Here is a 22,254-nt window from a genome sequence, read left to right as displayed (position 1 = left end):
GTGTGGTAAAGAAGATGATAAAGAACAAGACCCCTGGAGGGGATGGCTTAGCTGTCGACTTCTATGTGGAATTCTGGCCTGTCCTGAAGGATCAGTTATGTGAAGCGAGGACCTGCATGGAAGAAAAAAGACTGTCAGCTTCAATGAAGAAGGAAATTATTACCTTACTTTATAAGAAGAAAGGAGATCAACAGGAAATTTAGAACTGGCGCCCCATTACGTTGCTTAATTGTGACTATAAATTTAATGGCTGATAGGATAAGGAAGATTGGAGAATGGCAAGTCTGTGCGGTGCCCGGTCAAAGGATTTCAGAAATCGAATCCTCCTGAGGGATATGGTTTATTATGCTCAGTGCAACAATATGCCGTTGGCCTTGGTGGCGTACGATCGTGTGGCACACTCCTTTCTCTTCATTGTACTGAGGCAGCTGTGGGTTCCGGAGAAATTCGTAAGATTAGTAGAGTGTTTATACCAAGGGATCAGTAGTCAGATTCTGGTCAATGGGAGATTGTCTGGGGGGGTGGAGGTGAAGTCTGGGGTAAGGCAGGGGTGCCCCCTGTTGTTTTCATTTGTGTGATTGAACCTTTGTTGAGACATCTGGTGGGAGATAATGGCTTTAAAGGTGTGTTTGTGCCTGACTGTGAGAATGTACCTGTAAAAGCTATGTGTTACATGGATGATGTTAATTTTCTGTGTAGCTCTGCTAAGGACTTGTCAAGGGAGGAACTTCAGTTGAGTATTTTTGGTTCAATGTCTGGTCTGAGTGTTAACTGGGGTAAGAGCAGTGTGTGTGTTCTGAGTGGCATGTGTGACGTGCCCAAAAGTAACTAAAGATTGTGCAGGAGGTTGAAGTATTAGGAGTTCATTTAAAAAGAAAAAAACTTGGTGAACCAGATAAACGCTGCTAAAGGGGTTGAGAAGGTGGAGAAAAAAAAACGTAGTCTATGGAAAACCAGGAGATTGTCCTTCTCTGGAAAGACCTTGATTATAAAGTCCGTGATTTTGCCTATTTTGCTGTACTTTTCAGTTATCTTTCCACCCAATAAGAGATGGGTACAGAAAATTACAAGAATCATGTTTGTTTTTTCTGGGGTTCCAAAATGGAAAAGGTTGCAAGGGAAGTTGTGATGAAAAGTGTGCAAATGGGAGGGTATAACTTTCCTAATATTGCCCACTTCCTGGAAGTTCAGTGGTGGATGGTTCACCATAAGACCTTCCATTCAGGAGGGAAAGTAGCCGCATTAATGCGGTATTTGATTGGTTGGCCATTATTGAAATAGGGATGGTGTGAGAAAGATTTAACCAAGCCTATGTCCATGCTGTCAACTGTTTATTATTTAAAAATGAATGAAACAGTTACAAGAGTTGGGGGAAGGGGCTCGGAAAAAAAAAGAGTCCTTATGGAAGTGGTTAAGGAGAGGTGAACTGCCAACGAACATCCTGGGTTTAAGTCAGAAAAAAGCTCAGGCATGCTGGAAGAACCTGCTGATAAAAGGGATAACTAATCGGCAAGTGGAGGTGGTGTGGTGTCCTTTTTAAAATCTAGAGACTTGGTGAGGCAGGAGGTATGTCCGAGAGAAGGCTGTGGAGGAACTGAGAATGTGAGATATGTTCTGGGAATGTTTATTTGCAAAAGAATTTTGGAAGCTGCTGTGTGGTTTCGTGCAAAGGGTGGTGGAGGTAGAAGGTTTGTCTTACGAATTTGGTGTTCTTGGTTTGGTGGGAGGAGATAAAGGAAAGCAACGCAAGATGTTTGTGATATCTGCTGTGGGAAACCTGATGTGCCTTTGTGAAGAAAAAGTTGGTGGTGTCTGAAAAAGATTGTGTGGATTGGGTGATGGCGAGGATGTTTTATGTATTGGCGAGAGAGAGCGAGAGCGAGAGATTTTATCCTTTTGTGTTTAAACGCCACAAATGACGTACAGAACACGGCTCAGTGAAGGTGTCGAGTGCTGGTTTAATGCCGAGTTTGAGTGATTCAGTCTGAGTGGTAAAAAAAAAAAAAAAAAAATCTGTTCTTATCAGTTTAATATCTGATACGTCCCTGTGACGGAACCAATCCCACACTCTGAGTGCTTCAGTCAGTATACCGCTTCCTACGTCTTAATATAGATATTCCAACCGCACACAAGCACAAAACAAGACTAGACTTGCTTAGCTGCTAAACATGGACTCCTTTATTAGAGCCAAAATGCCAAGTATTTATAATACAGTAGAAGACTAAAACCTAACCTAATTAGCATGAGCTAATTATCTAAATCAACACTCAGACTAGTTGACTGAGGGATAAGACTTTTCTGCTCACTAACAATTCAATTGCAGGTTAATTACCACAAACAACAACACAACAATAGGTGAAATACTCTTTAGAATCTGTGTCAAGCCAGACTAGACTCATTTACATTATACAAGATACAGAAAGGTGGCTGGAGGTGATGATATTAGCATCTAAGAGTTTGTGTCCCAATAGTGTGATTCAGTCTATTGCTAACATGGCCTCTACATATCCAAAGTCTGTGTGTCTTGGGGGGGGGGGGGGGGAGTGTCTTGGCACGGACCTGAATCCAAGTAACACCACCTCAGGGGTCCCCAGGCATACAGCTCACAAAGAGCACCGTTCCCCCAAATGCGAGTGCCCATAATCACAAGGCAAGAGGCATTCAGTGCCCTCAAAGAGCCTTGGTCCCAGCTAGGTCTGCCAGTCCCCTATCTGGGGACCATATATTAAATGGATTTTTAGAACAGGGAGATGGAAGAAGAGCTTGCTCTGTCCACTCCACACATCGACCTGGTATTGCAGTACCTCCAGGACCGGTGCACCCCTCTCTTATGCAGTTTCCAAAAACAGAATGAATTCAAACAGCAAATTCTCCTCCATCCTCCTCATCCTTTTGCTTGCTTACTCACTTGCAATGTTACTTTTGCTCACAAGCTGTCTGTATGTTTTTCATTTTTGCAATAAACTTGCATTGAACCCTTGTGTGTACTGGTGTTTTTGCTTCATGTCAGTTTCTTGGCCTCTTTCTTTCTCCCTCCATATTTTTTTGCTCAGGAAGCAGCAGGTGAAGTGGCAGTAGTTGCAAGAAGCCAAACTTATGAAGTCAGTAAGTAAAGTAGACACATTTTGACAAGGCAGCTAGCTAGAGTTTGAATGAACTTTCTATGAAAGGCCAAAAATTAAACCTTTTTTTCTGCCGGTGTAAGTTTGGAGAGCAGCAGCCCAGCTCAGCCATTGCAACAGGGCTGACTTTGCTCCATTCCTGTCCCTTAGTACAGCAAGCTTGCTAAAAAGCAGTCCCTGCCCGAGTCTTCATTCGGCAGCCTGTGTCTCCCTCTAGTGGGTCCCAGACTTTCACCTTTCATCCACGTGTCCAGGAAGCGGTCCCATGCAAATGATTTTCCCTCGTTGAGCATCAACGAGAAGCACCTGGATCTGTGCAATTAGAGCTGTGGGCTGTCAGCTGGTCAGTTTCAAGGTCAGAAAGTGCTTGTCAGGTGTTGGGCAGGTGTTAGAAATGTGTATCTAGGTCAGCAGGAAGGGATTAGGCCACAAGCCCGGAAAGGGGTGAAAAGATGCTTAACGGTGTCTCCACCCGGTCTAGACATGGGGGAAGGGCAGACGGGCAGCTCCTCTCAGCGAGCTCTTGGTTGTGGGCAGGGCACCACTCGCTTGGAAAAGAGAATAATTATGGGCTATCGCTTCTCGCCCTTTTGGCAAAGCTCTTAGGATCAAAACTAGGAGGTTTACCAAAGGCACCAGCTGGGCTTGGCCTTGTTAACCTGCTCCTTCACTGGTCAGGTTCTTGCTGCTATTGGGTTCAGCGCTGCCTGAAGTTTTGCAAGTTCGATCAACAGCTTGGGAGTCATCTCAAGTCTGTAATTTTAATATCAGATCCTTGGATTTGAGGGAGGAATATGCGGCTCATTACTTATTTGTTTTTTGGACAGAAGGCTCATTACCTATTTGTTTCTGAAGAATGGATTTCCAAAGGAGAAGAGAGAAGAAAGGAGGTGATTGCAATGAGTCTTCCGCTTCAGACTCATGTAGCATGAAGGATACTCTGCGCTTTATTGTGGGACCAGGATTCTGTGAGAGAAGAATCTTCGTTTCCTGTATAACAACATTTTTGGCCCACTTTTGAATATTTCTTTGGAAGAGTATTTTTGTGTTCAAGATTTTTTTGCACGGGGGACATTGGATGCGACATTGAACAGCACTGGAGCCTGTGAGAGGGTTTACTCCTGATACATTCATCAAAATAACCCCCTTTTTGAAGGAATTAAAGTACTGCTTCTATTCCAGCATCAGGCAAAAATGGTTACGGTACATATGTACAACCCATTTATTTCCCAACTGGGAGGTGGAACAGTTTCTTTACAGATATAGTGACAAAGTCACGTTCCAAGGAAATGGGTCAATGTTTGGAATGGAAAGAGATGGTTCCTTGTAACTTTTAAAAAAGACCCCAATGGCAGAGTAGAGTAGATCGCCACCTATTGTTTGAATTAATGGAAGTAGGGGTTAATTATTTTTTGCTGGCATGCCCACATACTGCAAGAAGTGCGTGGAATATGGCCATGAAGATAATACCTGTGTATGGGATCATCACACACAAAAGCAGATTGTCCTAAGAGAAAAGTGGAAGAAGAGGAGAAGAAAACCAAGGATACAGAAGATGAAGAAAAGAAGAAGAATCCAGAAGGAGGAGAACAACAAGAAGAGGCCTAAGTGGCACCAAGTGAGGTGACCCAGATTGTGGAGGAAACTCAAAGTGGGATTCTAGAGGTTCCAGGTGCAGATGTGGAAAAGAGTGAGGGGCCAACTGAAGAAGGAATACCGAAAGTGAGAAGGAGATGGAGGTGCAAGAGAACACCTTTGCACCAAAACCTGCAGAGGTAGTGGAGGAGTCTGGAGTCATGCAGGTGGATGCCTTGTCCTTAAAAATAAGTTCTAGAGAGACTAGAGGAAGCGGAAGATGAGAATGAAAAAAGGAAAGTCAGAGTGGTTGAACCGGTTATTTGGAAATATTTCCTCAAGTGAGGCAGAAGAAGATAGACTCAAGATTGAGGAGTTTCCATCGGGAATGGACGAGGGTGGTGGGAAAAGCCCTGCAATCACTTGACTAATAACATGATGAAAATAGCATCCCTGACCGTGAGAAGTCAGAAAAGCCCAAAAGGAAGAGCAGCGTTATATGACTTCTTGGAGATTCATGGTTTCGATATTATTTTCCTACAAGAATGCAATTTAGAACAAAGATTAAATTATGATGACATTAAAAAGTTCTGGAAGGGTAATGCCGCCTTTTCAGGAGGGAATGAAAATAAATGTGTGGGAGTCAGCATCCTAACATCAAGATGGGAACTTACCACAATTGAAGACCTTTGCCCCGGAAGGCTCCTAATGGCAACCCTAAGGAAAGGAGAACAAAAAATTTAAGTTTTTAGTGTGTACTCTTCGAACCATAAAGAAGAGAGAAAAGATTTATTTGAAGTTTTAAAGCTTTTTTCTCTTGGGTCTGACCATATAATTGTCGGTGGAGATTTCAATTGCTCACTGGATGATGACCAAAAAAGGGATAGTTCGGTCAGCAGTTTAAAGGATGTGATATCTGCTACAAAATCTAAAAGATGCATGGATGGCTTGTGGAGCTGATTTAAGCTATAAACAAACTGGAGTAGTAACAGAGCTGTATCTAGAATAGATTACTTTTTTATGTCAGAGTCCATTAGAATAAGATAATTCATAAACCAAGGATAATTGTTTTTTGGATCAAGTTATTTTTTGTAGAGTGGAGAAGAATTTGAAAATTTATATAAAGAATGGAAAAAGAGAAAGGAAGATTATGAAAACATCTTGGTGTGATGGGTTGAAAGACAATAACTTTTTAAAGATTTTTTTTTTTTTATCAAGAAAAGTAAATAAGAGGCGAAGAAAAGAAGAGAATTATATCAAAAGACTTAAAGCCAGATTACAAGTTTTTCATCATTTTGCAAGTGAAGAAATTAATATTGAAAATTGAGAAAACAAGAAGAGAAATTAAAAGAATGTTGGAAGAAATAGGAAAACAAATTATTTTCAATTCTCCAGTGAGAGATCTAGAGGAAAATTAAAAATGTTCAACATTTTTTCAAAACAATTATTGGTAAAAAACATGAAATTAAAAAATGGAAGGTGAAACCACAATTGGGAAAAAACTGGAAAAAGTAAGGGAATTTTATAAAGAACTTTTTTGTATGAAAAAAACTGATGAGTCCTTATTGGAATTTTTTATTAATGGTCTAGAGAACACATTAAACTAGATGGATCAGGAATTGTTGGCAAAGGAGTTGAACTCTAAAGACATTGTAACTGTTAGGAAAAGTTTTTCCAATTTTAAAACCCCTGGCAAGGATGGACGTCCAATAGAATTTTATCTATTTGGGGAGTTATTAAAGACTATTTTACGGAAGTGATTGATCAAGTATCTAAACATTTTAAATGACCAGATTCCTGGAACGAAGGAGTGATAGTTCTCATTTACAAAAATGAAGATAAAGAACAAATCAAAAATTGAAGGCCAATCACACTTTTAAATACAGATTACAAGATATATGCAAAATTGATTGCCAACAGGATGAAAAATCATGTGGAATCTATCATTATGGAAGATCAGACATGTGTGGTGCCAGGTAGGACCATTTCAGACTCTTTAATATTGTTACGTGATATAATTTGGTATGGTAAAGATCGTGGTCAGAAATTGGCATTAGCATCTTTAGACTTTGAAAAATCCTTTGACAGAGTGGCCCATACATTTTTATTCGGAGTTTTAAAGAAAATGGGATTTCCAGACAAACTGATTAATCAAAATTGAAAGTTTATATAATAATGCTTTTAGTGTGGTGAAACCAATCAATGTTTTTTTTATCCAATAAGATTAATTTATCAAGTGGAGTGAAATAAGGGTGCCCACTATCTCCAATCCTTTTTATTTGTGCAATAGAACCTCTGTTAAGTGCAATCAGGAAGGATAAGGTGGTGGAAGGATTTTTTATACCAGGGAGTGATGGAAAACAAGTGAACATGATTGCTTACATGGATGATGTATGTAACCCTTGTAGTCAAAAACTCGAAAAGTCTTAAAAGAGCTCTCAGGATTGTGGGAGTAGTTCTGTGGAGGCTCAGGATTCAAAATTAAATTTGGAGAAATCTGGTGTTCTCTCTGTTGAATTTTTTTTACATGGAAGCGGATATAAAAATACCAAGAGTTCTGGAAGCCAAAATCCTAGGAGTATTGATTTTGGAGAGTGGTGGAAATATTAAGAACTGGGAAGCACTCCTGGAAAGGGTTAAGAAAAAATTGGATTTCTGGAAAGAACCTTGACAACCAATAATTTTATATTTGGCTATGGTCTTTTTTCAAATTAAGCAAGTAAGGGCACAACTCACTGGTGATAAAATATCGTCAAAAAAAAAAAAAAAATCTTTTTGGGGGAATAAAAAGAAAATGTTTCTATTAGGATAAAAAATTTATTTTTTTTTTTATAAAATAAAATGGAAGGGAAAAGAAAAAAAGCGGGAAGGGAAGAGGGGATATAGCTGATATATAACCAATTCGATATATATACATTGTAAAAGAGACCCTTACCATCAGTGCAACGATAATGCACATGTAATGACAACACTCTGCTCTACAAATCCTCCCAAACAGTACTCTGGAGCAAGATCTTTCCAATCATGAAACAGGCATAAGGATTCCTTCTTGTCTTGTCTTCTACAGGAACTTTCGTGTATGGAATGAGTCTTGGTTCACTAGACCCGATATAGGATCCTTTTATAATGGATGGCAAGTTCTGGTGATCCTGCCATGCTTCTCTGGCGATGACTACAAGCAGCTGTGCAGACACACTTAGTCAGGAGAAACACAGCGCACCAGGCAGGGAGGCGGGAATACGGGTGGCCACGATATATACATTAAATCAAAAAGTCCATACATAAGTCCACAATCGAAGAATGCAGGTAAGGAAAGATGACAATAAATAAACCACATGCAGGGCTGCCTCCGATGGGGAACTGAAACCAGGTTCTAAAAGAAAGCAAGGAGAGGGGCGCCTCTGGGTGTAGATTTTAGCACACTATTTATTTTGTTGATTAAAAATGCACAGGCAACTCACATTTTATGTGATCATCATGAGCATGTAAAGTATAAGAATCCTCCATCAGGTGGAGATCATCAGTTGTTGTCATGGGCTCTTCCTCTCTGCTGCACGCTGGAGGCCATCCATTGTTTAAACCGCATGATGGAGATGCCGACCGCGGTGGAGATAAAACTCAGAACGAGGCTTGGAGCATAGGAAGCGTGGAAAGCAGCAGACGTGGAGAGATGACGTCACTGGAATGCGTCGCGTTTTTGTGAGTGTACGGGCTACGATCATATGGTAGCCACACGCCATCAAGCTACAATTGAATGAGGATTCTTGTGATAAAAATGCTAACGCGGGGAGCAATATAATTGGACAAATAAAAACATGTGTTGTGTTACCGTCTTGTAAAAAATGCACATTACAATTATAGATTCCCTTACAATTGCAATAATACAATTAAGTAACTAGAAGTAAAAAAAGGGGAGAGCAAAGAGGGGGAAGGGGAAAAACGGGAACGCCATAGTTATTTACAAATATTAGTTTGGTGAAAACAATGGCAAAATCATATCAGGCGTAATCAGTATTCCCTTTGCTGATATTTGAGTAGTACAAATAATAAAAATAAAATGAATATACACAAATGATGTGTTGATGGAAAAAGACGGAGTTTCCTTTCTGTCAAAAAAGACCTAAGAGTAAAGATTTCAGATTGGGTCATTTTCCAAAACTGATGTGTTTAAAAAAAAAAAAAAAGTTCTTATCAGTTTAATATCTGATACGTCCCCTATCTGGGGACCATATATTAAATGGATTTTTAGAACAGGGAGATGGAAGAAGAGCTTGCTCTGTCCACTCCACGCATCGACCTGGTATTGCAGTACCTCCAGGACCGGTGCACCCCTCTCTTATGCAGTTTCCAAAAAAAGAATGAATTCAACCAACAAATCCTCCTCCTCATCCTTTTGCTTGCTCACTCACTTGCAATGTTACTTTTTCTCACAAGCTGTCTGTTGTTTATTTTTGCAATAAACCCCTGTGTGCACTGGTGTTTTTGCTTCGTGTCAGCTTCTTGGCCTTTCTTTCTGCATCCCTCCTCGCTCCATATTTTTTTGCTCAGGAAAGAGCAGCAGGTGAAGTGGCAGTAGTTGCAAGAAGCCAAACCTATGAATTCAGCAAGTAGTCACATTTCGACAAGGCAGCTAGCTAGCGTTTGAATGCACTTTCTCACCAAGGCCCAAAATGAAGCATTTTTTTCTGCCGCTGTCAGTTTGGAGAGCAGCAGACATTGCAATAGGGCTGACTTTGCTCCCTTTCTGTCCCTTAGTACAGCCAGCTTGCTAAAAAGCAGTCCCTGCCCGAGTCTTCATTCAGCAGCCTGTGTCTCCCTCTAGTGGGTCCCTGACTTTTGGCTTTCGTCCACGTGTCCAGGAGGCGGCCCCGTGCAAATGATTTGTGCATCAACGAGGAGCACCTGGATGTGTGCAATTAGTGCTGCAGGCTGCCTGCTGTTCAATTTCAAGGTCAGAAAGTGCTTGTCAGGTGTTGGGCAGGTGTTAGAAATGTGTATCTAGGTCAGCAGGAAGGGATTAGGCCACAAGCCCGGCAAAGTGTGAAAAGATGCGTATCAACATCTCCGCTAGGTCTAGACATGGGGGAAGGGCAGACGGGCACGGGCAGCTGCTCTCAGCGAGCTCTTGGTTGCGGGCAGGGCGCCGCTCGCTCGGAAAAGAGAATTGGGTTATCACTTCTCGGCCTTTTGGCTAGATCAAGTGCATTCTTTGGCTCATTTGTGTCTTAGTTGAAGGTGCTAGGGGTACCCGAAGGTCGGCCTTGGGGTGAGCGTCCCTTTTCGGATGCCCCCCCTTGCTGCTATTGGCCCAAGGATTAGTTCCCGGGCAACGAGGGGTGAACGCCTTTCAGTCCAGACCTGGGAATTACCCTGGAGACGGTCATGGTTTTGCTATTGAAGAAGACCTTGGGTGTTAAGGTAAGAAATGTTATGTGTTTACAGGAGTTTCCTGGTCAAGGTATTTTTGACATTACGTTTGTTTCTTCTGAGATTGCCTGGAATGTCTAAGAGCGATCTAGAGTGAAGAAAGATGACCCTGTTTTGAAGGACTTGAGTTTTGCCACTTTTTATGCGAGAAGAAAAAATTATAACGGTACATTTGAACAATCCCTTTGCGGATCCAGCCCTGGCAAGGGCTTTTTTGTCCTCCTACTGTGAGGATCTGCATGGGGGAGAGAAGGTCTACAACAAGTTTGGAATATGGTCTGGAAAGTACAGGTTTGTCGGGAGGTTTAGGAGGGACCCGGACTGTGTTGGTGGGGTGAGGCACCCTCCTGCTGTATTTTCCATTGGAGGGGAAAGAGGATTTATTTTTTACCTGGGGCAACCCAAATACTGTCGGAACTGCTTGAACTATGGCCATACTAGGGGAGAGTGTGGAAAAAGGACAATATTGCAGGTTTTGTGAGAGTGCGGAACATCTAGCGGCTCAGTGTCGGGAACTTAGAGTTTGTGACCTTTGCCGGAAAACTGGCCACTTGGCTAGGAACTGTGATCTATATAAAAGATGCTAAATGGGCGCATACTTTTTCTGAAGCAGTTAGGACTTTGTATAGAAGTGGAAGACCACGGGTAGAAGTGGGCTCTGATAAAGAGCGGGGGGGGTGTGGCTCCAGAGCGAAGCCCCGCTGACTGTTTTTGATTACGATGGCTCTCACCATCGGCACTATCAATGTGTAGAGTATAGATTCTGCTTGGAGAAGGATTGCAGTGTTTGATGAGTTGCAGGGTGCTGAGGTGGATGTGATCTGTGTGCAGGAGACTTGGCTGTTGTGTTCACCTAGGGTGCCTGAATGGGAGTATGGGGAGAGTGTGTGGTCCCAGGCAAGCACTTGACGGAATGAGGGGGTTGGTGTGCTCATTAAAAATAAAAACATAAAAATCTGATCCTTTGAGGTAGTGGTGCCAGGTAGGATTTTGATATGTATGTTGGATTATAGAGGGTCTGAGGTGAGACTATTTAACGTGTACGGACATGCTGTCAAAAGCCTTCCGGGCTTTACTTACCAGGGAGGACCGCAACAGTGGTGGTAAGGGATTTTAATCTTATCCGATCCCCTCAGGATAGAGAGGCATCTGGGGAAAGTAGCTTAGATATCTGGGGCACTTAATGAAATTATAGAAGATTTTAGATTGCAGGATGCAGCAAATGTGGTGGGAGGGAGAGAACCTTTGTTTACATATTTTGCCGATAGCGGGGCCTGTAGGTCTGGACTAGATTTTCTTTTCCTTTCAGAAGGGTGGCAGGTTTTACAATTCAATACCCTTAGTGTTTCTCTTTCTCGGAACACGTGCTACTTCGATGTCAAGTACTATTGAAAGAAGGGCAGGTGTTTGGTAGGGGTGCGTGGAAATTAAACATTTCCCTGCTGGAGGAGCCGGAAGTGTTTGAGGAATTTAAAGATTTTTTTGGGCCGATTAATTAGGAGGAAGGAGATTTTTGGGAACATTTTGATATGGTGGGATTACTGTAAAAAATAGTTGGCAAGCTTCTTTAAAGGGGTTGGTATAAGGAAAGCACAGGAGAGAAGGGTTGAGAGTGCTAAGCTGGTGGAACAGTTGTCTTTCCTATACTGTTGTAAAAGATCTGGTCTGCAGGTAGAAGAGGAATTTGCTCAGGTCCAGGAACGCAGAAACTAAGACCTAAAGCGGAGGGGCAAGCAATTTTTCAGACGAAAATGAAGGATCTAGAAGGAGAAAAGTGTTTCCGGTATTTTTTTTAAGAAAGCACTTAATGCAAAAGGGTGTCTGAAGTCTGTCCTTGGCCAGGGAAATGAAGTATTCGGGGAGGGTATGGAGAAGGTGGTAGAGGGCTTCTATCAAGATCTGTAAGGCGGAGGAGACGTGGTGAGTCAGGAGGATATCAGTGATTATTGCAACATCCAGCAAGACAGGTTGAGTAAAGAGGATAAGACAATGCTGAGTGACGGGATTTCCACGGCAGAACTGTTGGACAGGTTGAAGGAGATGAAGAGTGGGAAGACCCCAGGGAAAGATGGACTGCCCGCTGAGTTTTATGTGAAGTGTTGGCCAATACTGGGAACATATGTAGTGGAAGTAATAAATAACTGCATGTCGCATGGCTCCGTCAATGGAAGATGGACTTATCACCCTGATTTTCAAGAAAGGTGATCAACGAGATATAAAGAACTGGAGACCTATTACTTTGTTGAACTGTGACTATAAACTGTTCATCAAGGTCTTTGCCAAAAGATTAAGCAAGTGATAGGCAAGTTAGTAGGAGAATGGCAGCTTTGTGCAGTGCCAGGTCTTACCCTGCTCCGTGTTCTGGTTTACTATGCACAATCAAATAACATTGTGTTGACAGTTGCAGGGATGGACCTAGAGAAAGCTTTTGACAAAATTAATCACGCGTTTCTTTTTTATTGTTTGCTTAGACTGGGGGTTCCAAAAGAAGTGAATATTTTTAAATGTTTTTACACAGGGATTGAAAGTCAAGTGTTAATTAATGGCAAGTTGTCAAAGCCGGTGCCGATACGATCAGGTGTGAGGCCCTTTGTCTCTGATTTTCTTTATTTGTGTTATGGAGCCAGTGTTAAGACGGATTCAAGCAGATAAGGTCTTCAGGGCTTTTTTCTGCCTGGAGGAAACGGGATCAGGTTAAAGTCTGTTATATGGATGATGTTTGCGTCTTTTGTAACACTCAGGTAGATTTGAATAGATTAGACTAGCATCTACGAATTTTCTCGGGTGTCTCAGGTTTGAGAGTAAATTGGGGGAAGAGTAATATTTGTAATCTGAGCGGGAGTGACACCATCGTATCAGATAAGATTCCTAAAGTTTCGGCCATTCAAATATTGGGTGTCAATTTTGAGAGGGACTCTTTGACAATGTGAACTCTAGATGGGCATATGAGAATATTCAGAAGAAAGCAGATTTCTGGAAATTGAGATCGTTAACATTAACTGGGAAAAAACTAGTCATTAAGGCGGTTCTGTTGCTTCACTCTGCAGTGGTATTTCCGTTTAATATGAGATGGTGTAAGAATGTAGAAAGAGCGATGGCCATCTTCTTTTGGGGTTCCAAAATGGAAAAAGTAATGAGGGAGGTGATCAAGAAAACAGGGCGGAATGGAAGATTGGGGCTCCCAGATATTCACGGGTTTTTAAGCATGCACTTTTGGCTTTCATCCTGAAGATTTTTGCGGGAGGTGGGACGACCGCCAGCTTCATGAAGTACCATTCTGAGCGTATTTTTGTGAAATATGGTGTGGCAGGGATCGTCTAAAACCCACAGCCTTGATAGTGCCATCTTATTATTTGAAACTAAAAGCCTCTATGATAATGCGCAGTTAAGGGTGTTGTGGGAAGAAAGGGCAGTTAAAAGTAGATTGGTAAAATGGCTTAGGACAGAGCTGGTATGCCCAATTTATAATTTTCCCTCCTCAGTATCGTTAGTAATCTGGTGTAGGTTGGGCTGGAGGGATGTAACCAACCAGGAGAAAGAGGTGGTGTGGATGGGGTTGCATGATTGTCTTCGGAACAAAATCCTTCTTAAAATCTAGGGACTTAGTACTGGATGATAGATGTTCAAGGAGGGAATGTGGAGGAGTAGAGACAACATACCATGTGTTTTGGAGCTGTGATTTTGCCTGTGAATTGTAAAATATGTTTACGAGCATATTTTAACACCAGTCTTAACCAGAGCCTTCAACTCCCTTCTGTCGGGTCATTAATTTCAGCCTGAGTCATTATCTTCTATTATAGTTATGTTACCTAAACCACAATCAGATTTAACTATCTGGTCTAATTATCGTCTCATTTCTCTCCTTAACTTAGACATTAAAATATTAGCTAAGGGCCTTGCGTTTTGTTTGAATAATTTTATAGGTCACCTAATTCATCAAGACCAAAACGGGTTTTATGCCCAAAAGACAGGCAGGAGATAATATTAGAACAACACCATTACTTATTCAAGCTGCTAAAAACAGACGTATCCCAACTTGTCTTCTATCTTTGGATATCAGTAAGGCTTTTGACTCAGTCACCTGGCCTTATATGCAATTTAACTCTCCAAAAATTGGATTTTGGTAATCATTTCCTGACTTGGATCTCTTCCCTCTATAACAATCGGAGGGCGTATATTAAATATGCAGGTTATAAATCAGCAATAATAGACATCAGAAGAGGCACAAGACAGGGTTGTCCCTTATCCCCACTACTTTTTGCCCTACTTATGGAACCTTTGGCACAATTAATTAGATCTAACCCAGATATCAAAAGGTATTGAACTAGGTGGGCCTCACCATAAACTGTGTCTTTATGCGGATGACATACTATTCATCCATCTCATCCCCACATTTCTGCCCCAATTCTTCTGCGAATATTGGATACATTTTCACATATTTTCGGTCTCTTTGTAAACCCCACCAAATCAAATGCATTGAATATTTCTATAAAACACTCTGACCTATTGCAGGCTCAATCCTCTCTACCTTTCAAATGGATTGATCGCCAATTACCATATTAAGGTGTACACCTTACATCCTCACTTTCTTTGCAGCAAATTATTTACCCCTGCTGAAGCAAGTTACAGGCTTATTAAAGCAATGGTCCGCACTACCACTATCATGGATGGGTCGGATTAACGCAATAAAAATGTCAATACTGCCTAAGTTTTTATATTTATATAGGGTACTTCCCATTTCCATACCTTCATATTTTTTACGACTCACACAGCCTATAATTATGTTTTTTATTTGGAAGAATATTAAACCCTGTATACCTAAATCCACTTTATATCTTAGTAAAACCAGCGAAGGGTTATGGCTATCTAACTTCGCTTCTTACTACTTTGCAGCTCAACCAGATACTCCCTAAATATTCAACAGAAGACATACCTTTATGGGTATCTATTGAAGCCATTGATTGTGAACCCATAGCAGTGGCAAATCTACTATGGATTCAGCCAAAGGACAGATCGCATCTGACTAATCCTATCACAAAACATTCATTGGTTATCTGGGATAGATTTGGTAGTTCATGTAAATTACAATCAGTGCATAATCCACTTCTTTCCTTTCTAGGGAATCTAGCTTTCTATCCTGCATGGACATTTCCGAAATTTTTCAGCATAGTCTCCTACTAATCTGACTAGATTCTATAAGCTATTATCCTCAAATACCTTTCAAACATTCCCTATTCCCTACATTGTGGAGGAGTAGTAGGTGGGATGCACCTTTGTTTCAACAAGTGACGTGATATAATTGTTTTGAGTTATGGTGGAGTCCTTTTGGTGTGCTCGTACCTGTATGTGATTTTGTAATATGTTTTTTGGTGGTGGGAAAAGATAAACAGAACTTAAATGATGATGAGAATGGCCCTTTTAACAGTAAGGTGCTTCTGAACTGGAGGCATATGAAAGAGAAAAATTGCATTTCTCAGTCTGATAAGTGAAAAAAAAAAAAAAAATCAGTTCTTATCAGTTTAATATCTGATACATCCCCTATCTGGGGACCATATATTAAATCGATGTATATATACGTTTTCATTTTCCATCTACATTACAACTATTGGGGACGGTGGAAGTAATGGTTATAACCATGTCCTAAGGGAAGATGAAAAGTGTGGATTCCATTGAGTATATATGATGTGCTGACCTCACCCGCTTATTTCGGTAAGAACACTACCAAAGGGAGAGTTCCACTTGTCACAAAGCCCCCCACGTAGAAACCACGTGTGGAGGTGTTCCAAGGAGTACAGTGGTGGTGAATAGTATTTTCCAGTACAAGGGGCCTATATTTGAAGTTTTTTCTTCACTCTTCTTGAACTATTCTTTGTGGAGTCTATTTTCACACAGGCCCCATTGTTCTATTTCCTCCTGTGTGGACATTGTGCTTGGAGGAAAAAAGGAGAGGAAAATAACTTTATCTGGACTATGTAACATATTGTTTTAAGTTGCTGTAACGTTAATGCTCGTTTTATTATATATGTGATGGTCATATAGAAATCGTACACGTATACATATATTATTGTTTGAATGTATTTGATTTGATATATTATCAGCAAATTTTCACTTACATATAGCGCTGCTTTTCAGTGTGCCAGTGGAGTGGTGCGACGGGGTTGTCGCATATTGTCTCTTCTGACAACTGGTCTTTTGTTGACTTATGTATAGAGACTGGTCGCACGTCTAGTTAAACGAAAGAAGGTGTGATCACCCTGATTTTTAAAAAAGGGGAGAGGAGGGAGGTGAAAAATTGGAGGCATATAACCCTTCTGAACGTTGATTATAAATTAATGGCAAAATTGTTGGCAAATCGGTTGGGGTTGGTGGCAGGTGTTTTAGTTGGAGAAGGGCAAGTTTGTGCTTTACCAGGGCGTAGACTGATGAACATTTTGGTATTGCTGCGTTATTTGACAAGCTATGCTCAATTAAATAACATGCCTTTAGCTCTATTAGGCTTTGATTTAGAGACGGCCTATGACAGGGTTTCTCATTCCTTTTTATTTTGTTTGTTGGAGAGGATGAGTCTTCAGTGCGCATTGCTGAGGATCTTAAAAAGGGATGTAATGTGGTTTGAAGAGCCAGGTTTTGGTTAATGGGTGCTTGTCCAGTTCATTTGATGTTAAATCGGGTGTGAGGCAGGGGTGTCCATTGTCCCCTCTTATGTTTATATGTGCGATTGAGCTTTTGCTTTATCATCTGCAAAAAGATAAAAGGCTGAGGGGGTTTTTTGTCCCTGGGAGTGGTGGTGATGTTGTAAAATCTGTTTGTTATATGGATGATGTCACAGTAGTCTGCTCTTCGGAGGGGGAGGGGGAGGTGAGGAGAGCAGAGTTATTACTAAGTGTTTTCGGCAGTATGTCCGGATTAAATGTTAATTGGGCTAAAAGTCATGCCTGTATAGTAGGGATGTTCGACTCGAACATTGGCTGTTCGTCCGTTCGGCGAAATCTGAACATTTTGGTCCGTTCGCGTCAAATTCGTGTGGCGCTCACGGCCCACAATGCACTGCGATGGCGCAGTGCATTGCTGGCTCATGATTGGCCAAGCATGCACTGTGACCCCGCATGCTTGGCCAATCGCAGCGCCAGCAGCGAGGAGAGCCATGATTGGCCACAGGCAGGATGCCTGTGGCCAATCATAGCTCAGGCTGTGTAGTGCACGCCCCACACTATATAAGGCCGCCATCGCGGCGGCCTCGTGTAGTGTGTTGGCGTCTGAAGCAGTGGGTGTTCTGTGTACCTTCAACACAGTACACACCGATTGTTTTCGGCCGATTTTCTATCTTGCTGTTGTGTAGTGGTTATCGTCTGCATGCCCTGACCGCAGTATACACCGCTATATTCACCTCACCTATATAGCTAGTGATCTATCTTTAATAATAGAGCTTGCAGTCAGTAGTGTTAGGAGATAGTGCGTGCTGTCTGCGTGCTCTGTACCCAGTACATACCGCTATATCCACCTACATAGCTGTTCTCTATTTGAGCCCACTTGCCATCTGCAGGAGTTATTGGAAGTTGTGTGTGCCTCCAGCACAGCACAGTATACATCTGTATATACCCCTTTATCTCTGGTGTTCTATAACAAAGGCATCTGCAGGAGTTAGTGGGTGTTGTGTGCCTCCAGCACAATATAGACTACCCAACTGCTGTTTTACCCAACTCCCTTCAGGCCATTACCATGTCTGGAAGGCCAGCAAGGAGAGGCAGACAGGCGCGAGACGATAAAAGAGGGCAAGCAGGCTCTGTGTCTAGAAACAACAGTGCTGGTCGTGGACGCGGTGCATTGTCATCAGCACGTGGCCATGGGACATGCTTGTCCTTTTCGGCAGCTGGACATGTTGAACCGCAACATGCCAACAACTTGGTAGAGTGGATGACCAAGCCCTCTTCATCCTCCTCATCCTCTCTCACCCAGTCTCAGGGTAGTAGCAAAGCAGCTGCCAACGCATCGTCTTCCCTCCTCTCAATGTCATCATCAGTGACTCCTTCCCTAGACCCACCACGTCCTCCTGACGAGTCTTCTGAACTCTTTGAGCACAGTGTTGGGTACATGCTCCAGGAGGATGCCCAGTGTTTTGTGGGCTCTGATGATGACACTCAGCTAGAGGAAGGCAGTAGCGTGAGCGCAGAGAGAGGGGATGCTCAAGAAGGACAGCAATCTGGCAGTCATGTTCCACAAGCTGCAGCATACTGCCAGGTTTGCTACAGCGATGAAGAGGGAGGGGATGATGAGGGCACTGACTCCACGTGGGTGCCTGGAAGGAGGGAGGAGGAGGAGGAGGCACATGTCCAACGAGGCAGGATTCCCTCCGGGGGCCAGCTTAGGGGCAGCACACCGACTGAATCACACCGCAGAGCTCCGCCTGTGCAGAGCGCTGCCTCTGCGCGTTATTCTAAAAGTTCTTTGGTGTGGGCCTTTTTTGAGACGAGTGCATCAGATCGCACCGCTGCTATTTGCAACATATGTCTCAAGCGTATCTCACGTGGCCAAAACATCAGCCGCTTGGGCACCACATGCTTGACCAGACATATGTTGACCTGCCATGCAGCTCGTTGGCAAGCGTACCTCCAAGACCCACACCAAAGAACAAAGTGGACCTCTCCTTGCTCCTCATCAGCTGGCATCTCCAACCCCACTAGACCTTCAGTCCTCTCTGAAACCTGCTCTCAGAGGAATGAAGGTGTAGAATTAGGTGTTCCACAGCCAAATCCTTCCGGGAACTCTGCTAGCGGTACACCCACGTCCGATTATAGCAGGCAAATGTCCCTGCCCCAGCTGCTGGACCGGCGGAAGAAGTTCACTCCCAGCCATCCACATGCCCAGCGGTTGAATGCTAGCTTGGCTAAATTGCTAGCACTTCAACTGCTGCCTTTTCAGTTGGTAGACTCGGCCCCCTTCCGTGAGTTTGTACAATGTGCGGTTCCTCAGTGGCAGGTCCCCAAACGCCACTTTTTCTCACGGAAGGCGATTCCGGCTCTCTACCGGCATGTGGAAGGCAATTTCCTTGCCTCGCTGGACAGGGCGGTCAGCGGTAAGGTGCATATTACCGCTGACTCATGGTCCAGCAGGCATGGACAGGGACGTTACCTGTCTTTCACGGCCCATTGGGTCACTCTTCTGGCAGCTGGGAAGGATGCAGGACAAGGTGCAGTAGTGTTGGAGGTTGTTCCGCCACCACGCCTCCAAAATGCTACTATTGGTTGTGACACACCTCTCTCCTCCACCCCCTCTTCCAGTGCTCTGTCCTCAGAACCAGCGGTGCTCCGTAGGCGTTCCAGGGGCTACGAAAGTACGCAGGCAAAACGATGCCATGCCGTGCTTGCGCTGGTTTGTTTGGGGGACAGGAGCCACACTGGGGCGGATGTTTTGTCAGCTTTGCAGGGGCAGGCCGGGAGGTGGTTGACGCCAGGCCAGCTTAAGCCAGGAATGGTGGTTTGCGACAATGGCACCAACCTCCTCTCCGCCCTCCGACAGGGACAACTGACCCATGTGCCCTGTGTAGCTCACGTCCTTAACCTGGTGGTGCAGCGGTTCTTGGGCAGGTACCCCGGATTACAGGATGTCCTGAAGCAGGCCAGGAAAGTCTGTGTGCATTTCCGCCGATCATTTAATGCCTGTGCTCGGCTGGCTGAGCTCCAAAAGGAGTTGAACCTGCCCAAGAACCGCCTTATATGTGACATGCCCACCAGATGGAACTCAACATTGGCCATGCTGCAGCGGCTGCACACGCAGCAGAGGGCCATCAATGAGTACCTGTGCGACTACGGCACCAGGACAGGGTCAGGGGAGCTCGGTTTTTTTCTCACCACGCCAGTGGGGCATGATCAGGGATGCATGCACTGTCCTGTCACCGTTTGAGGAGGCCACAAGGATGGTGAGCAGTGACAGTGCATGCATGCATCAGTGACACTGTACCTCTTGTCCACCTCTTGGAGCATACGCTGCGTGAAATAATGGACAGGGCACTTGAGGCAGAACAGAGGCAGGAAGAGGAGGACTTCCTTGCCTCTCAAGGCCCCCCTTTATCCAGACAGTGTTCCTGCTGTGCCACCCATCACACAGGATGAGGATGAGGAGGATGAGGATGAGGATGAGGAGGAGGAGGATTGTGTCAGCATGGAGGTGGAGGCTGGCACTCAGCATCAGCAGCAGCAGTCTTGTAGGGATGATTTACAGTCCCAAGAAACACGTGGACTTGTACGTGGCTGGGAGGAGGTAGCTGCGGATCATGTTGTCCTTAGTGACCCAGAGGACTCCGGACCGAATGCCTCAGCTAACCTACGCTGCATGGCCTCCCTGATCCTGCAAAGCCTGCGGAAGGATCCTCGTATTCTTCGGATCAAGGAGAGGGACCATTACTGGCTGGCCACTCTCCTTGATCCACGGTACAAGGGTAAGATTGCCGACCTTATCTTGCCATCGCAGAGGGAGCAGAGGATGAGACATCTCCGGGAGGCCTTGCAGAAAGGTCTGTGCAACGCGTTCCCAGAGACTGGGAGGTTACAAACTCCTGGTCCTGGACAACGTGTTGCTGAGGCATCGGTCAGAAGGAGCGGTGGAGAAGGTGGCCGTCTGATGCTTTCAGACAATTTTTTAGTCCACCGCCCCAAGGTATGATCGGTTCCAGCACCCATCGCCAACGTCTGATTTACATGGTGCAGGAATACCTAGGGGCAAGGTCAGACTCGGACACCTTTCCCACCGAAAATCCTCTGGCTTACTGGGTCTTGAGGATGGATCACTGGCCAGAGCTTGCACAGTATGCAATTGAGCTACTGGCCTGTCCTGCATCCAGCGTTCTTTCGGAACGCACCTTCAGTGCTGCTGGTGGCTTTGTTACCGATCACAGGGTGCGCCTGTCCACCGAATCAGTTGATCGACTGACCTTCATCAAGATGAATCAGTCTTGGATCACCCACAGCTACCAAGCACCTGAAGCTGATGTAACCGAATAATTTTTTTTGAAATACCACATCCCTTCAAGACTGCCTATGCTGATGCTGAGTGACTGTCCTGTTATGTTGATTGTCTATCCTCTTCCTCCTCCGCTGATATGTTGGAAGAACATTTCTGGTTCTGGTTCATGCCATCAGCCCAATTTTTCTGCCCCTGTTTAACAGGGGCGTTTAAGTACAATTTTTGATGCAATGCTTTGCAGCAGGGCTAATTCCTGCATTAAAACTAGAGTACATGGCAGAGGTTGCAGTGTGGTGGCACCAGTGCCTAAGGCCAAATTTTTCTGCAACTGTTTAACAGGGACATGTAATTACAATTCTTGATATAATATTTCACAGGAGAGTAACGGTGAGGACTTATAGTGTTGTGGCACCAGCACCACAACCACCAAAGGTCAATTTTTCTACCACTGTTCAACAATGGCATGTAATTACAATTCTTGATATAATCGTTCACAGCAGGGCGCTCCAGCGCCCACCAAGAGTCACTTTGAGGGCTTACAATGTTGTGGCAAAACCAACACCTTGTTCCGCCATTTCTGCAGAGCATATAGGGCAGGCCCCTACTTTCAAACATCCAACTTACAAACATCTCCTACTTGCAAACAGAAGGAGACAACAGCAAGTGAGATGAAAAAAGATGGACGACAAAACAAATTATACAGGGGTGATAATCCTTCCCCATGTTTTCCAAAAAGCTTAAAAATATTTTTTTTGACTGGAGCTACACTTTAAAAATGTACCAGTTGAAAATTACAAACAGATTCAACTTAACACAACAAACCTACACAGTCCCTGTCTTGTTTGCACCGCCTGTATACTGCTGTTCTGAGTATATAGGGCCTGGGGGCCACACGCATTTCCTTTTTTTAACATGGGTACAGGGTTCCCCTTAATATGCGTACAAGACCCAAATAGGCTGGTAATGGGCAGGGAGGGCTACCCATGCCATTTTTCTCAATGATTTTCAACCATATTGCAGGAACCAGATATAACATTAAAACCGCAAGCAGTTTTAAATGGTGTTATTTCCGTTTAATGTCATTTTGTGCAGGGACTGTTCTAAACACGGGAAAGACGTGGCACTTCACAGGCATACTACAGACACCCCCCAGGCACCATATTTAAAGGAA

The 22,254-nt window shown here is 43.7% G+C and overlaps 2 pseudogenes; both read left to right on the top strand.

Moving 5' to 3' along the window:
* The first annotated feature begins 2,707 nt into the window (after positions 1–2,707).
* On the top strand, positions 2,708–2,826 carry LOC143990565 (U2 spliceosomal RNA; annotated as a pseudogene).
* Positions 2,827–8,858: 6,032 nt separating this feature from the next.
* LOC143990542 (U2 spliceosomal RNA) lies at positions 8,859–9,031 on the top strand (annotated as a pseudogene).
* The last annotated feature ends 13,223 nt before the right edge of the window (positions 9,032–22,254 follow it).

This window comes from Lithobates pipiens, unplaced genomic scaffold, assembly GCF_037356315.1.
Source record: "Lithobates pipiens isolate NorthernLeopardFrog02 unplaced genomic scaffold, aLitPip1_a1.2 Scaffold_18, whole genome shotgun sequence".
Classification (NCBI taxonomy): domain Eukaryota; kingdom Metazoa; phylum Chordata; class Amphibia; order Anura; family Ranidae; genus Lithobates; species Lithobates pipiens.
This window is presented reverse-complemented; position numbering and strand designations above follow the sequence as displayed.